General features: G+C 42.3%; 1 protein-coding gene and 1 pseudogene across 1 annotated transcript in view; both read left to right on the forward strand.

Moving 5' to 3' along the window:
• Positions 1–9,947: 9,947 nt before the first annotated feature.
• On the forward strand, positions 9,948–10,074 carry LOC117050512 (annotated as a pseudogene).
• A 649-nt stretch (positions 10,075–10,723) lies between these two features.
• ATXN1 (ataxin 1) overlaps positions 10,724–15,656 on the forward strand; it is a 211,617-nt gene continuing 206,684 nt past the window's right edge. The window contains exon 1 of the mRNA XM_033154621.1: positions 10,724–10,780. The gene's annotated coding sequence lies outside the window, so the exon portion shown is untranslated. The remainder of the gene's footprint in view (positions 10,781–15,656) is intronic.

A 15,656-nucleotide genomic window follows, 5' to 3' on the forward strand; every position in this document is an offset into this window, starting at 1 on the left:
GCTTTTTAATTAAATCCCAGGCAAGGGGGTGAGAGGGCACACTTGTAATCAGCACAGGGATGGGAGGTTTAAGCCTTCCTTCATTGGCCATGCAGCACTTAGGGAAGGAAAAAATCCCATTGCTTCCTTATGTTTCCCTTGGCCTGGACATGCGCTGTTTCTAGTGCTTTGCCTCTCTGGCACTCTGTTCATTTACAGCTTGGTCTCTTGCCTTTGGACTCTCTGGCCCAACAGAGTTGCTCTGCACTTGGCTCAGGCCTCGGTCTGATGACTATGAACCTTGCCAGCTCTCTCCTTGCCAGCCTTCCCCACCAGCCCTGATTCTGCAACCACCACCTCTTCTTCTGCTTTAGGCAGTCATTTGTTTTCCTCCATTTGATTTACAAACACGCCTGGTTGATGAAGCTTCCCTGTTCTCTGCATTCATTTTCTACTTAGGGAAGGATTGTTTGTAATTTACAGTTTTAAGTTGGCATGCTATTATTTTATGCTGTCAAAAAGCATCTGTTGCAATCGCTGTCTCTTTGCATGTACAGACTTAAAATAAATCAAGCCAGCGACGTTAGCCAGCCAACGTTATCAGCAGCGTTAACAAAGGCTGCTCAAAAGTTTACTTAGTATCTGTGGGAGAGTGACCTTACGAAGCTGCACAACTTTCTAGGATGCTCTATATAGGAACTTGCCTGCTGCTCTGTAAGTGGTTTAACTCTTGCAGTTACATTCACGTGCCACTGCGTCTATCCTGATTATCTGGAGCTGAGCCCAAGCACACATAATTTGCAAAAGGCTCAAGATGGGCAGAAGTACAGTATTCAGTGCTGCACATATGTTTCCCATACTTTTTAAAATTAAGATGCAGTTACGTCCAACCTTTTCAAGTTGAACCTATCAGTGAACATGGGAGTGGAGGTTTCTCCATGTGGCATTGCTCCACCAACCTCAACCTGCCCACAGCCAGTCTCTACCTGGCTGCCATCTTACTTACACTAAGCCATGGAGTGGTTCTTACCTGCCATAGGCTCTGGCTCCACCCACTGCTGGTCTCTCTGTTTTCCACCCCACCAGTGCCAATGGGCATCAGCCACCAATGGGTCGTGGACCCCAAACACCACTTTAAATTAAAACATAATAGTGTTGTGAGCTTTTCGGGGTGGGTGGGGCAGCAGGCTGTATGCTTGAGCTCTCTTCTAATTTCTGGATCCCTTAAGGATCCCCATTGCTGGAATAGCCACAGAGGTAACAGAGGAAGTGAAAAATGGATGCCCTCATCCCTCAACTAGCCGTTAGGAGAAAACCCGAGTTGAGGTGTGTGAGCAAAAAGCCAGAAGCAGGCTGCAGGCTGGGCAACTGAGAGATAGAACAGTGCCTGATTTCTGCTGGAATCCAAGGCTGTGGATATCCCAAGGACACCACAGTCTCCACTATCCATCATTCCAAGGAAACAACCCTGGGTAGACACCTGGAACCCCTGGATTTTTGCACCACTTTAAGATTGGGGTAGCGTGCAGCAATAGTAACAAGTTGTTCTGGTACATGTTCCCCACTAACTCCACTATAGGATAATTTGGGCACAACAACTTTCAAACATACGTACAGACAAAATAAAACTAGTATTTTACGAGTTGGTATATTAAAACACCAAGTCCATTACCCATACTTTCACCTGCTAGTCTACATTTAAAACAAGCAGCCACTGGCGAACGGAGCCACTTGGCCGCCCGGAGCGGCAAATGCGGGGACACCCCCCGGGGGCAGCGTGCATCACAACGCACGGACGGACTGTGCATGTGTGGGGTGCCACACATGCACAGTCCGTTTGTGCTGCTGCTCCCACGGCAACCTTACGAGCTGCCGAGCAAGGCTTCTTTACTGGGTGGCGGGGCTCGGCTTGGGTGTCACGGGGGGCGCGCCAAGTGTCATCTCCCCTCCAGGGTGGCACCCGAGGCGCACTGCCCCCAACGCCCCCACCTTGCTCCGCCCCTGTAAGCAGCAGCATGCAGATTCCTTCATTCTCTTGGTTCACATTCCTTAAAACACCCCTCCCCCTTACCTGGCTGTTTGCTGTTTCCAGTATTCTCCATAATGCACCCAAGTGTTTCTGGTTATTCTGGAGTATTGCTGTACTCGCTGGTACCACTTACATCAGTGTTCTCTGGGCTTTTCTTTTTTCCCAGTATTGCATCTGTTAATTGATTTTTAAAAGCTCACTTTTAAAAAAGTAGATTTTTTTAAATAGGAATGTAGATTCAGTTTTTAAATGGCTCCCTTTTTCTTATGTCTCACATTAACATTCATATGTAACACATTCAAGAAAGACTAAAAAGGCCTTGGGGTCACTTGTGATTATGCCCTAAGAACGTGTTGCTGTTCATAGAATAACAGAATTATAGCGTTGGAAGGGACTCCCAAGGGTCATTTAGTCCAATATTTGGCTTTTGCCATCCTCTTAGCTTATGCTGTGTTTTCTTCTTAAATCTCTCGTGAGAATTACACACTGATGCATTTTTATCGTGCCTGCTTTTCATTAAGCCAGTTCCTGATATTGCATAGTTGTGAAATGTAGAAGCAGAAAAGGGGCCTAAAATCTACAAATCCTAGTCTTTTGAAACTGGGACGATAAAATGTAGATGGTGCGGTGTGCAGATTTATACCATGTGTAGCTATTGTAGTCAGATGTGCGTGATTTCTGTTGACATTTTTATTGTATGAAGCGTTTGTCCCTTTCAAAACAGCGCACTGCATCTCCATGGGCTGAGAGTGCAATCCTATACATGTCGACTCATTGAGATCTGTGGGAGTTACTCCCAGGTAAGTGGGTATAATATCAGTAATACTGACTTTGTATGCTGCTTTTACATGATGCTTCCAGATTACTGATCATCTGGGATTGTCCTCTCAGCAGCACAATTCAAGCATGACTGCAGCACGTATTGCTAAAACAACAGTCAAAACCTTTCATGATACTGTCTCTAGCACTGCAGGTGGAAGCTCAATCTACCATGTGTAGACCAGAAAGCATTTTTGTCGAGCAACCAGCTTCATCTGATTTATCGCAGCCAGACATTTGTACAGACTTGGAACTCTTGCAGAGCAACACACATGAGAGAGGCCAAAGTTATCTAGATCACTCTCCACAGTCTTTATTTGTGATCTGTACCTTCTGCGACTGTGTGTAAGAGTTTTCGCATGTAGTTTTGTTTGCATTGCATTCAATCTTGGGTGGAGAAGAAGAATTGTCCTTTTATGGACATTTTTTGATTTGTGCAACCTAAGGATGTAGACACGTTCCTTGGAATTGCGAAAGTGGTCACTCGAATGCTTGAACCTTGGGCATCCTGGCTACTTAGGGCTGCCATAGGAGACTTGTCCAAGGGAGTAATGTAAGTGGTTAGGAGCACCCTGCCTTAAGGTGGTTGTAGTCCCTATAAGGAATGAGTGTAGTGCGGGGGTGGCCATGTATTATTTATTTACTACCCTACCTTTTGCCCAGTGCAGTGCAGGACCCAGCTTGGTTCACAGCATACATTAGAACAGATGCAACTGTTCCCAAAACAAACTGTCAGCCAGTAGATCTGTTGTGACAAGGAATTTCTGTTCTTTATAGCTATAATTCCCATCACCCCTGACCATCAGCCATGCTGGCTAAGACATATAGGAGTTGGGAGTCCAACCAACATCACAGGTTAGCCCTTCTTGGTGCAGTGAGACCTTCACTGAATAATTTCTCTCTGCATTGCTGCTGTTGTGGATCCAGCTTCATTTACCAAGATTAAAACTGTACACATTCTTCATCCATTTATTATGGAGAGATGACCTGGCAAACAAACAAACAAGCAAGCAAGCAAATTCAAAGGCATGCTTTTCTAAGCTTTCTGCGCCCATGCCGAAATGTTTAACAGAAGTGTCTTAATTTGGAGTGTTGATCTTGGGCTGCCGTATTTCTGCTCTGCTTTCCATCTTGTATGTGCCCAGTTTTAGAAAGGACTGCCGTTTTGTTTTCCACGCACATTCTGGTGTGCTGCTGTTGTGTAACAACATATAGTATGTAGAAGAAAACACCCTTCTTATTATAGCACTGTTGAGAGGCCTTCCTGTATTTCCATTTGAAATTCTTATTTTCAGGGACTTGCTACTGAGCTGTAACAAATTGCAGGCAGGAAATCTGGCTCTCCGCAGCCTAGGAGCAAACTAACTCACTCACAATAGATAAAATTAATCCGTATTAATGGTGTGTCCTTCCAGCAACCAAAGCAAAGGAGTGTGTGTGTGTGTGTGTGTGTGTGTCCGTGTGTGTGTGTGTGTGTGTGTGTGTCCGTGTGTGTGTCCGTCCGTCTATCTATCTATCTCATGTACACGTAACAAACAGTGAAAGAATAAGAAAAGCAAGTGCTTTATGTGGCTGTGCACAAATGTATGGAGAATGGGAAACAGGCCAAGCAGATTGCTTCTGAACGAAGGAGGTTATTATTTATTCTTTGGGTATGACTGAAACAGGGCAAAATGCTCCTTGAAGCAAATACATTGGTATCTATGAGCATTAATCAATAGAGAGGTGACACTAAAGAGAAGCAAGAAAAGTGTATCTGTGTTTCAAATGTATTTCTGCTGCCTGCAAGCAGCATTTGACAATGGAAAACTAGTATAGGTGCAATTATTTGAGAAAGGATAAGAGGACTGGAGAGCAAAGGAGAAACATCTGTTGGGGATCATTGTAGATGAGGAAGTTCTGGATCCCCATAATCCCAATCATGTTTGTGCAGGGCATTTTTTTAAAACCCCATCTGCACAGGAATACATAAGTGGGATCGAGATATCGAATTCTTAAAGAGTACTTGGACCTTGCTGAAGAAAGACCAGCATACAGGCAGTGGGAATGTTTCCTTTACTAAACATGCAGCAACTGTAGAACAATGACAGGAAGGTAGGGAGCTACAAAGCCAGGCCATTGGACCATGTAGCTCAGTATTGGTCCACAGTGACTCTCCAGGTTTCAACCAGGGGACCTTCCTAACCCTACCTGAAGATGCTAAAGGACTGAGATGCTCTACCATTGAGCTATGGGCCTTCCTTACATCAAGGTGGTTGATGCATATGAGCTGCTGCTGTGCATGTTGTGGCACAGCTTGCCACTCCCATGTCTCTCAGTCTTTGGCTCTGATATGAGGAGCAATAGTCCTCCACAAACATTTTCATTCTGCTATAGATAGAGAGGCAACCAGATAAGATGGCAACTCTGCATTCAAAGCTTGCTTTGAGTGAATGGGAAGTTGATCCTACTAACTGGAAAAAGATTTGAATCAGTCCCAGGCTGAGAGTGACAGAAAATAAGAGAAGTTGTCAGAGGGACTGTGAACTGTGAGCTTTGCAATGTGTCATGTGCTAACTGCAGCTTACTGGAAATAAAATTAAGAGGAAGTATAATGTGCATGTAATGTGAAAGGTCATGAAAGAAAATGTGTTCATTTTGCAGTCAGATAATAATGCAAAACCTAGAAAATATTAAAAAGAAGAGTGAAATACAGGTATGTTTGAATTAAAATCATGCATTGAATGTTTACAAAAAAAAAAAATACTAGAAAATGTAAACTAATGCAGCCAGAAGTTATTTACTGGTGATAGGAAACCTGTCCCAAGACACAGTGTTTTGAGAACGTAGTGTAAGGGGGAAAAATGTAAAGGTAAACAGCAACATGACCTTGACAAGGGAGATGCATTAAGATAATAAGAACAGTGAAGGCTTTGTTTTGCATTTTCATTATTGATCTGGGAAAGATCTTGGTTGAAAAAAACAATGAAATGTGGGGATTGTGCCAGATTGTGCGAGGATTTGAAAGGCCAGTGAAAATTTAACCAAAGGACCCACAAGTGAATGCAAAGACAATGCAAAAAGACATGCTAATTTGGTATACTAACAGGCTGATTATACAATCAGCCTTTGGAGAATAAACCCTCTGAAAAGTTCAAACAGTGCAATACATGATTCCGTTAAGTGAATCAATGCTGCAGAATTTATCACATAAAAACATGGATCTGGGTATGGTCGTTACGGCTGACTGGGCCACATAAACTATTTTGGGCATGGTTCCCTCTATTCTTGCACCAGTCCATAGGGATTCCACACATCCAGTGTTCCAGGGTGATGGGGACTATAGATGCATGACTCTATCCCAGTTCATCCCATCCCATTTAAGTCTGTAAGCACTTTGAAATATGTTGCATCTTGTTCCTGCGCTGAATTTTTTGGATAATTCCAAGAGAAACAATATATTTGGAGATGCAAGCAGGAATTTCTTTTTTAAGTGGTTGCTGCATTCTGATTGTACCTCCTCCCATGATACTTCAGGTAAGTCCTAAGACAGAGTTTTATGAAATATTAGATTGAAAGTTAGTCTAAATGCTTCAGTAACATAACTAACTTTTCCTTTGCGAGCATCTTCAATATTCTGTCAAAAATGACATAATGATGGCAGTAATTATACTTCATCTTCCTCACCGTCTGGGTATCAAAGCTCCCTAAATAAATGTATAAACCTGGATCTGTAGTGCCTGTTCTTATTGCATCATAAAGGCTGGAGTGATGAAGGAACGTAAAATATTGGAGACAGTATGGGGAAATTGTCTGTTGATGGCAGTTGGAGAAGAAATAGACAATAAAGATGTAGAGGGGGCTGAGGCAGAAGAAAGAAGAAAAAGCCAGGTGTATGACGTCAGAAAATAGAGGAAGAGTGAACTAAACAACAGGAATGGCTAGACAGGTCTATGTATAGAGATTCAAAAGCAGTTAATTGGCACCATGTATGTGGTTGATTTAGGGATGAGAAATCTGTGTTTTGATTGTTGTCTGTTCACTCTCATTTATTGTTAATGGGTTTTGTTATTTGTTGCTTTATTTAAAATTTACAAGATAAATATCCCACGTATTCACTGAACTCCAGTGTTGTTTTCACCTTGTCTCATCCTCATCCATAGTAACAAAACAACAACAACCACCCACCTGTGTGCACTACAGATTAATCTAATTATTGATTTATGTGCATAAGGATGTCAGGGAATGCCTTATGTGGTACTAAATGTGTAGTTCTGGTGGCAAAAATATATCTATCACACAAAATGAGTACAAAATTTAAAAGAATCCCTTTTTAAGGAAGGCTTCTACTTGGCAGGGAGGGAACAAATCTTGGGGGGGGGGATGCAATTGGGGCTACTTAAATGTAACATTGTTTATTTATGTGTGCAGGTGAAACAAACCATGAACCCTATTTTAGCAATATGTCTGAATAGGATCTGTATAGTCAAGGTTTGTTCTTGGCTTAAAGATTGTGGGTGTTTTTTAAAGTGAAACAACCATGATCCTTAGGTTGGCCTTAATGCTAAGACAAGGATACTGGTTTGTTTTTTCTCCCCACATTAGTGGGGAGGGTCAAAGTGCATTCATTATAAACCATTAACTATGGTTTATAGTGTGGTGCAAATAGGACCAATAATAAAAACACACTTTTCTCATTGGTAAAGAAAATCTGCTGCTGAAAAAAGAGAAACAAATAAAATGTGATCTTAAATGGAACAAGCCACCATTCATCACTCAAAGGCATTTGTTTTTCTTTTCAGATTTGTTAACTAGTTGTAAAAACTACAAAAGGGAAATTTATCCATACACACCTTTCACGGTGATGGAGTTGGAGTCAGGCTGAATTAGATTGATGATGAAATCGTGTGCAGCAGACATATTTACTTGGAAGCAAGCCTTACTATATACAATGGCCATTTGTTTCCTCAGTGCCTCGTGTCAATGTATGAAAGAGTTTCCTGGAAACTCTTGATTCCACCACTCCCCATTCAAAATATTGAGGTGAGGGAACTCGTGGTGATTGAGATGCAGCACCAGAAAGGTGGAATGGTGAGAACAAGAACGTGCGCGGAAGGCCCTGGCATTGGAATTTAAGGAAGGTGTTGAAGTTGGGAGGTAAGTGAGAGAGTGTTGATTGGTCTCCCTCAGGGGATAGTAATAGAAAAATCAGTGACCACTGCAGTTGGGTGGTGCTGTTGAGTCTCTCTCCCAACACTGCTGCTGTTTACCAGGACAGTACGGGGGCAGGGCAAGGCAGAGTTGGGCAACAAGAGAGACGGGAGTGCCAGATTAGCTCAAATGATGTGGCTGCATGGCCCAATTTCACCACTACTCTACACTGCCCTAGTAAGTGGCAGTAATGCTCATGTCACACTGCTTCATGGCATCAGCCACTCCTGAATGGAATTGTACAGCCCATGTGTGACCCACTGTTCTCCCTGCATGGTGCCCCATCACCACCTACAACCTCTGGTGTGTCAGGGTGTAGGGTGTCTATAGTAATGCAAGAGGGTGTATCAAATGGGGAAGAGCAAGAAAGCTTCCATTTATAGTAAGGTTAATAGTCAAAAGCATGGAGAAAAGCAGGGACTTGATGGCAAGAGAAGGGTTTTACTCTTATCCCTCAACACTATCAACTCAGTAATGTTTGACCAATAAATAACCTTGACTTATGAGGAACCCTTGACTTTGCTAGCAAACACCCTGGATCTTCAGAGATATTTGTTTCACATCCCACAGCAGTCAGTGGGGTAGGGTGGTGGCACTTATAACTGTCCCCTCCAACCTTCCTGCAAATTGAAATTGTTTGTTAGAAGCTGCTTTGGACACATTGTGGAAAGGTGGCATATAAATAAATGAAACCAATGTAGCAGTCAAGATGCCACTCGACCCTGAGGTAATTTATCGTACCCTGTGTTTGATGAGGTTATTAAGGATGTGGGAAGTGGGGATGAAGAGAACCTTATAAATTCTGAGGCATCTTCTATGTCTGAGGTACCCAATTTCTTGCCTCAGTTATTTGCTAACACACATTCTCAGGCAGGAAGAGGCTTAATTGTTATAATATACAATTTCCATCCTATTGTTCTGAATCTTCAGCGCTACTTCCAGCAGAAGGGACTCAGTTTGATAGGATGAGCTACATCTAGTCTATTCATAGATCTGCTATGTGATGTATGTGTGTGAAATCCAACAACCACAGACTGACTCTCTGTTTCCTTTCAGATTGCATAACGCAGCATCAGAATCACTAGAACTTTGTTGGTTTTTCTGAGAAAGGCCACAAACTCAGCGCAACTGCTGTATGCCAGCTTGGAGGTGACTTGTTCAAGGGAAAGGTATGGCAGATTTACCACTACCATATTTCAACGCAAGGCACCACAACTTGGCTTGAAAAGCCAGCTAGAAATTAGAAAGAAAATCTTATCACATTAGGAAGCAAGCAGAAGCACTGGGCCATATTCAACTACCTCATTCTAGCAGAAGACAGTGCAAGGTTTTCTGCTAGTGCAATGGGACTTCTTCCCTGTATGTACCTCATGACTTCCCCAAAACTGCTCTGGTGGATTGGGAGTATCCCAGAACGACATAAGGGAAGAAGAAAGAGGAGATTTATTATCATTCCATCAGGCAAACAGAAATGCTGTTTGGAATGACCGCACTGCTGCTACATTGAATGCAACCCACTATTACACCAGTTTTCCCGCACTTCTTCCGTCATAACAGCATACAGCAACCCTTCGACAGAGACTAGGAGTTGGATTCCTCTTCATCAGGTGATTGAGCGGAGGACTCCAAACCTGAAGGGGGAAGGCAAGCAGGTCCAGAAGAACCTGTGGGATCAGTGCCGCCCACCATAACACTGCCATCCTCTGACTCCAATGACTCCACTGTAGAAGACCCAAGCCTCCTCTGCTCCATCTCAGTAGAAGACTACTGGAGAAGAACAGAGCCCTTTCAATCAAGCAGTATCTTGCAATCAGGCTGCACCTGCTGCAATTACAATATAAGGGCTCAGTTTCAGCTTATTCCTTACTGGAGCACCTCTTAGAGTCCAGCCTGAACCCCACATTGCCTTGGATCCAGTTTGAACCTCACCATCGCTTCTCAACCTTTTGGCTAAGATCAAGTGTAGTATGTTCTTATCAGTTTATTATCTGATATGCCCTCTATTTGAGGACTATATATTAAATGGATTTTTGGAGCTGGGTATAAAGAGAGCCAGTGTGGTGTAGTGGTTAAGAGTGGTAGACTCGTAATCTGGGGAACCGGGTTCGCATCTCCGCTCCTCCACATGCAGCTGCTGGGTGACCTTGGGCTAGTCACACTTCTCTGAAGTCTCTCAGCCCCACTCACCTCACAGAGTGTTTGTTGTGGGGGAGGAAGGGAAAGGAGAACGTTAGCTGCTTTGAGATTCCTTCGGGTAGTGATAAAGCGGGATATAAAATCCAAACTCCTCTTCTTCTTCAGGTCCTAGATCCCAGTTGAGTCTTGCTGCAGAGCAGGACACCCTTAATCCCCAAAATGGACTGAGGATGTTTGATAGGGTGGCATTGAAAATGATAGAATCTTTTTTTAATGTTCTTTAAAAAATCTATTCTATTAAATAGATGCATTTGGGCTATGAATTAAGGGTGTTTTACCATGAAAAAAACAGAATTTTGACTGTGACGGAATTACAACCCTTGTTAGGATAATTACACAGGTCAAAGAACTTCACTTGATAAGTCTGGTTTAAAGTCCAGTAACTTGTAATTGCATACTATAGCTCTTTTTTGATATTCTGCGATGGTGCATGTCTTTAGAAGAATGTAGTATGATTTATGCTTAGGAAAGAAACCTTTTTAAAATTGTGTCCTTTTTTTTTTACAATAGATGTTATAATAAAAGGGGTGAACCAAGGTGATCTATTGGATCCCTTTCAAGCTCACAGTAAATATATTCTTCTTGTGTGTGTCTTTCCAGTCAGACCTTTTCCTTGATCTGTTTATTCTGAATAAGACATTTATAGGATAGTTCAGCAAAATTAAAAATATAAATTCATTCAATAAATGTAAGGATCCAGAACAACCAAATTTCCTCTCTTCTAGCGGACGAAAACTAAAAAGGAAAACCTGAATGAAACTGATTGTATTGATTTTACCAGAATCTCCTGAGGGTAGCTGTTGTATTAAAAGCAGAAATATTACAATCTGAGGCCTGCTTTCACTGAAGCAGGAAAGGGAAACAGAGAATATGCTCAAATGCTGACAGCATAGACTTGGCACTAACCTGCCACAGCTGAACTCAAGGGTGGTGGCCTGAAATAAAAGTAATTGGTGTGTGAATTGCCCCAAGTAGAACTATTTCAAAGGTATCTTGACTAGTCCAAAGGGATTGCTTTGAGCTTCCTGTACAAAGCAGGCAGAGCTTGAGTGAAAGCGTTGAGAATGGATTGCATTTGTCCACTAGAGGCTGTAGTGAAACAAACAATGTAGAGACCTGAAACGCAGGCAATCATCAGCTGCCTTTAGAATATACTTTCTGTGGAAAGTAATTGGCAAAAAATCATTTTTAAGGACCTTGGAAGGATACTTGAATGTAAAAACTCTTTTATATCTCTATTTGTGACAGTGGCAATATGCAATACATCAGGCCATTTTTGGACCATGTTGACTCATGGTCAAGCCTAGGTGGGGTGTCCTATGCCAAACGGAGTGTGGCTGAAGTATAAAAGTGAGTGTGGCCAGTTTAAACTAACTTAAAGGACAAATGTTGGGTGCTGGAGCGGGTGAAGTGAGGGGGTCACAAAGCATTTCTCCATAATAGAATCATAGCATGGGCCTGTGTAAGTGATCAGTAAACATGGAAGGGAGTGGATGTGACCAGCAGGCAGCAGGCTAGCCAACTTACTAAGTAAATAATGCTCCACAATCCCCTGTGTCAAAGTGGAGTGTCTTTTGGACAATGTGTGTGTTGTTAGAATGTCCATCTCAGTCATACTTTATGCCCATGAATTCATGCAGATAATTATAATACTGTATCGCCTACAGCAAATAAACTCTCTGCATAGGATCATGATATAGCTTAGTCATTAGGTGGCACAGGACTTAGTTGTATCTGGGTAGAATCAGGAGTATGCTGTTCCCCTTATATTCTTGTTTAAGTGGGACCATCACGTTCTTGTCAACTGGTGTTCCTCCTAAGCCTTCTGTGACACAAACTAATTGAAATGGATGTTTAACCATTTGACTTCTGGGTCCTAAATTTTGTACTTTTGTCATTGTCATGCACAAGTAACTGCTGGAATAAAGGCTGTGGCCCCTGTGTTGAGCCTCAAACCCATAAGGTGTAGGTTTACCTTTGCCAGTACTCTCACCCAAACATGCTGCTACAGGTCAAGTTTACACATCACACTTGAGTTTTGGGTGGTGTTCGAGCCATTCCGCTACTGCCAAGTTTCAGGTTTTTAAAGTTTCCCACCACTTGGTATCTATATACTCCAGGCATAACCATAAAGGAATTTTAATGATCCATACAGGAGAATGGTGGTGGTAGCACGAATAGGATCATCAACATGGGAATGTTGCACAGAAATAGCTGAAACTTTGCAACTCTTTGCTGGAAGATACTGCTTTCTGCATCTTCAGTTTAGCACTAATGCACAGAAGCAGCTCCACAGAAAGCACCAAATTGCTCAAGGTGATAATTTAAGGATGTGCATCTCAAGTTTGTAATAGCAATAAACATTACCCATATCATGACAAAATGCCCAACATCACAAGTTATGGCATGCAGCATTTTTCCTACTTGAATATTCCAGGTTAGCCTTCCCTAACTTGGAGTCCTCCAGAAGTTTTGGACAACCCTACTCTCATCAACCCTACCAAATCCATGGCCAGGATGGCTGCGGCTGATAGGAGTTGTAGTCCAAAGCTTCTGGAAGGCACCAGCTTTATGTTGTAAAAAATATCAGCAGCTTTCAATAATTATTGAATTTCTTTCCTTTGAAATTTTGCCATTTTCTAACTATGAGCATGCCAGAATTTATTTGGTTAGCTTTTTTATGTCCAGCCATTAGTACATTATTTGGAAAATTTTCATGGTAGACTGACCTTTATATTTCAGTTAATTTTTGGCCCATTTTTCAATCCTGCTAGAATCCCCAAGGACAGGTACAACTTATCAGTTGTGATCTGTAAAGGCTACACACTCTTTATCATAGGCGGCACCACCACCACTAAGCAGCAAACAAGGGGACAGAAAGGTTGTACGCTTCCCAGTTACAATCATTAAATCAAGTGAAGACTGAAGAAGGGAGGCCGCAGTTTGCATTGTCAAGGAGGCCTGTAGCATAGCACTATGCAGAATTGCATTCGTGAGATTCAACAGTTTGCTTTGGCTGCTGTGCAAATTACTCTGTACTTCCTCAGCTGTGCTCTTGCTCTTCCCAGTTATTTAGTAGTAGTGGCCAGAATATATAACACACATCTAAGGGACACAGTGGAATCTCTTTGTAGTTTTGAGTGTTTTAAAACTCTGTTTTTATTGCATATTTAAGTGAATGTCTGGTAATAAACACATTGCCCACTCTGAGCTCTTTAAATAGGGCAGTTAAATGATGAATGACTTCTGAAATATGCAAGAGAACTAACAGAATTATTCTGGACCATAAAGAAAACATTTTGACTTGGACCCTAAGACTGCAATTGTATACATGTCTGCTTATAGAGGAAATCCTATTAACTTCAGTGGAACATAAGGAAATTCATAGAAGAATATTATTCATTTAGGCTCATATCTAGTCCCCCATATGGGTTCTGCTCTTTTCAGAGGAAGGTGAAAAGTTTTATTTTTATTCCTTTCTCTTCCTTTCATCAGTCTTCTCCTACTTTGTATGTGTGATTTTCTTTGTTGACTGGTATTTTGTCAGTGTCAGCAGTGTACCTACAGTGCAGTGGGTGCTTCCACCCAGTTTCCTGCTGTTGATCAGGCAACAGTCTACTTGCATTCACCCTTGGAGAAACTGTAACAGGTTTCTCTGATGGAGTCCAGAGAAATCCATATCTCTGGATCCATATCTGAGGGTCCTATCGATCAGGTCCTTCCCAAATAGGGGATCCCTCACCTCAGTGGTGGGGACTATTGTTCCAAAAGGCGCAGCCTTTAATCTCTTAGCATAGTTGCTCCTTGTGTGTCCGTTGTGCCTCCCCAGGATCATGGGAGGGCTGTAGCTTAGTGGTAAAGTACTGTATTGGTTTTGCAAGCAGAAGGTTCCATGTTCAGTTCATAGCATCTCTGGGTAGGACCGGGGGAAACTTGCATCTGAAACCCTGGAGTGCTGCTGCTTGTCAGTGTTAAGCTAGATGAACCAGGGGTCTGACTTTGGATAAGACAGCTTCCTGTGTTCCTCTGAAGGTCTTCCCCAGTTCCAGATCTTCAGCCCTCTTTCTGGAATCAAGTTGGCAAGGTGTTGTCTTATTACTGGTATTCTAGCCTCTCACTAGGATACTAGGACAGATAACAATATAATACGCCGCATGATGAACTTTGGCCTTGTGGTTCATACTTCTCCAGAATCTTGGAGCAGGATGTGTTTTGGCTTAATCATCTGCTGCAGTAGCAGTTCCTCTTGCCCGTGCCTAATAGCCTACCATGCTTCTGATGGTGGTACTGCCGTCTCTACTGATTTTTTCACCTGCTTTGCAGTTCCTGACTACCTGCAGTATTGACAGTCAACATGATGTCTCTACTGCCTCCTGCTTTGTCCAATTTGCTGCTACTGTCAACATTTTAGATGGGCCCCCTGACACTTGAGAGAGGCTGGGGGAGGGGCCTTAGATGGCTGAAGGGGGACCAAAGGGCACACACTCCCCGAACTTCCTTAAGTTAACTTAGGATACAAGCCATTGGTGGTGCAAGTTTGAATTGATTTAAATGGTACCTCCTCCTTCAGAATAAATATGTGGCATTACACAGAGGGGCTGCTCAAAAGCAGTCTAGTACAATACCCCATATTAAAAGTAAAAGTAAAAACAACAACATACTGATATATGCGCTGCAATCTGAATGTGCTTCTAGCATGCAGCAGTTTGTAGAACTACACCTACTTGCATCATTTGGTCTGTTAGGAAAAAAATGGGTAGGTAATGAGCAAACAGAAGTAGGGGTGTGGTGACAGTAAGCATACATGTGACAAAACCAGTCACACAAAAACATCACTAGGTTTCTATACCAGTGGTGACTGTGGATATGTGTATAATGGGTTATTTTTACTTCTTTTTTGCAGTTGTGAGAAATCTGTATTAAGTAGGAGTTAAAAATACTTCGTGGCATTTTGATCCTGGCAGTATTGTGTAGATGCGATGAAAAACTTGCATGCATGAGTAACACCGATTCCAGGACAAGCTCTGATCTAGAAGCACCCTGTATGCGAGGTCTTGAGGTATCACAGAGACACTATGGGTTCAGTAGCACTGCAGAACCAAAGAGCTTATAAGCTTACAGCCATTTAACTGGCTGCCCAGGGGAATGGGAAAAATGTCAAAAACAGGATTACGAGCAAATTTTGCTATGTTATACAACTTTGGTGGTCAGCACCATACATTTCCTCCCTGACAGTTATTGCATAAGGCTGTACATCAAGCTGCCCATCCTTTTGTAATGACTACAAGGCTCTGATTCTTTTTTTTTTAAATAACAACATTTTATCAGTGGGCTTGAATAGAGTGCCTCAGGTTTGTAACAGAAAAATGCTAATTGACAGTCATTCCCTTAGTTCACCACAGGAGTTGGTTCTCATCTCTGGCTCTTGGTTAAGGCATAATTT

The sequence above is a fragment of the Lacerta agilis genome, chromosome 7 (assembly GCF_009819535.1).
Source record: "Lacerta agilis isolate rLacAgi1 chromosome 7, rLacAgi1.pri, whole genome shotgun sequence".
NCBI classification, from domain to species: Eukaryota; Metazoa; Chordata; class Lepidosauria; order Squamata; family Lacertidae; genus Lacerta; species Lacerta agilis.